Genomic DNA, 2,529 nt, shown 5'->3' on the forward strand with positions numbered 1-2,529 from the left:
TCATACATGTAGCTCAAACGATGTGTTCATAGGGCTGCATTTAACAACGCATAGGTGGCGCTCTAGAGCCATTTCCCAGTGCTCATATGTAAAACCATTAAAATACAAAATTTTTCACCAGACCTGACATGTGTGCAAAATTTCATGAGTTTTTGAGCATGTTAAAGCCCTCAAAAAGGCAATTCATTTCAATGAAAAATAATAATAAGAAACGGAGCAGATACAATAGGGCCTTCGCACTGTCAGTGCTCGGGCCCTAATAATTTGACATGTTAGTTACCATTAACACTAAAATAAATTACTGGATTGGGAAACACCTTCCTGTTAACCTTATCATTAACATTAACATTATGCATTTTGCCCTAATTACTAAAAAAAGAAAAAAAAATACGACTTGCATGTCAAAAACCTTTATTGAAGAGCCACAGAAATAACAGTGATACAGTGACTCAAAAATTCACAAATTCCAAAAATAGTTTCAAAAATTCCAGCACTGATCATACTACAACATCTTGGTTTAAAACATAAAACCATCAAAGTAATCTTACAACAGCTGAATTAAACCTAAAATGCTGTTTCACACAGCCATGATGGGACTATTTAGGCTGAACACCCTACATTTCTTCACTTTTAAAAACAAATAAACCAAAATCTAAAAATGCTGCCAATTAGAAAACTTGAACAGAGAGCAAAAAGGAAAAAACAAAAACAAGCCAGGTCCTGTCCACATGGCATTTACAATGTACACAACAGTGAACACTGATTTGTCGTTGATATTGAACCTCCAGCATGCAGGAGAACAAGTGAGAGAGCAAACCATCTCACATGCAGAGCTACAGTGAACTTTCCTTACATGAACAGTTTTGTCTTTAAATTTTGGGCTTTTCTTGAGAGTTGAGTTGCATCCAATTCCATTACCACCTTCTGAATCACCTCAAAAGTGTAGCAGAGCTGTGATGGGTACAAATGTTCAAGGAGTAAAACAGTAAAAAAAACATGGCAACTCCAAGGGCCACACTATCCAAATCCTGAAGAACCACCACACCCTCGATGATGATCCCAACATCAGGAAAGTCATTGCCTGGCACGTCTCTGGAGACATAAATGCCCACCGTTGTTTTCTCTATGCCACTCAGTGCAGTGGCCTCGGTCATGTCCTGGTTAACGATAAAACATTTTAAGATTCCTTTTTAGACAAATCCCCCTTTTTTTATATGCACCAATTCTAATGCTATAGTTAATAAACCCATGGAAACAGTATAGTAGATGGCTGTAGCCAAAGAGTGCCCTGTCATGCTGCCATTCAAGGTTTGTTTCTAAAAGAAAAAAACCAAAACAACCCAACAAAAAACACACACACAACTTTTATTTCAAATGAGGGGGCATTCAAGCTCTACCTTAGTTTTTTGTTAGAAAGACATTGGCCCACCAGCAAGCCAGGTTATGTCACTCAGAAGAATTTAGGTTTTCTTTCATCCTCACAGTTGGGCAAATTTTTTTCTCAAACAAAAGCGCATGTAAAGATTGATTTCTCCATGTGTCTTCTGTGTCATATGAATGTTTTTTCAACTTTCTGAAGCTGTTGAGAAAAAGTGGAATGTTTAGACCCCTAGTGTGACAAGTTTAACCTTTTGTTTAAATCTCAGTGCTAGAATCCCTTTGCCAAATTATTAAAGAGGACTACTAGGCCTGCCTAGTCCAAGGAGAATTATATGATTAACTGAATACATTTTGAAATGTTGCAAAGCCACAATCTAAAGCTCATAAAGCACTCACCATGTGCTCCTGCACCAAGATGTCAGGATTTTCATTCAGATAAACTTGCAGTCCTTTGATGAGGGACTCCCTTCGAGCATCAATCTCATCCTTAAGAGTTATAACAAAGAAAAAAGAGATATGTGAACTCAAAATTTTCAGTAGCACAGAAGAAAGTGGTCAAAGACAAAAACTATTGAGTTTTTGAACCAGTCATCAACATGCAACACCAGCAAAACAATTTTAAAAGGTTTGACATGACTTTTAGGGACTGGACTAAATAGTTTCCAGATCATATAAAAAAGATCAATTTCTCACAGTGGGACACTAAATGCATGACGAAAATGATGGGGTCCTTTCAGTGGAATTGGTACTCACAAGTAAAAGTTGAGCTTTGCTATGGATGCAACATATGAATCTTTTAAATAAATAAATAAATAAATTTTTATTTATATAGCACCTTTCTAGACAGAATCACAAAGTGCTGCACATAAGATTAAAAGTCATAAAAAAAATTTAAAAAGAAAATAAAACAGGCAAATAATTAACCAAAAGCAGTTTTAAAAAGGTAAGTTTTGAGTTGTTTTTTAAAAACAGCTACTGAGTCCACAGTTCTTAATGCTTGGGGGAGAGAGTTCCACAGTCTCGGGGCCACAGTGGCAAAGGCTCTGTCACCCTTAGTCCTCCTCTTAGTATTTTTTATAGCAAGTAAGCCCAGATCAGATGACCTCAAAGACCTGCTGGGGACATAAGGCTGTAGCAGATCAAAGATGT

At 36.8% G+C, this 2,529-nt stretch overlaps 1 long non-coding RNA gene across 1 annotated transcript; it reads right to left on the reverse strand.

Moving 5' to 3' along the window:
• Window positions 1–394: 394 nt before the first annotated feature.
• On the reverse strand, window positions 395–2,219 carry LOC120432870. The gene is made up of 2 exons (XR_005608150.1): window positions 1,777–2,219; window positions 395–1,157 (listed from the first exon to the last, which is right to left on the reverse strand). It is a non-coding gene; the product is annotated as an uncharacterized LOC120432870 (long non-coding RNA).
• Window positions 2,220–2,529: the final 310 nt, after the last annotated feature.

This window comes from Oreochromis aureus, linkage group 14 (assembly GCF_013358895.1).
Source record: "Oreochromis aureus strain Israel breed Guangdong linkage group 14, ZZ_aureus, whole genome shotgun sequence".
NCBI lineage: Eukaryota > Metazoa > Chordata > Actinopteri > Cichliformes > Cichlidae > Oreochromis > Oreochromis aureus.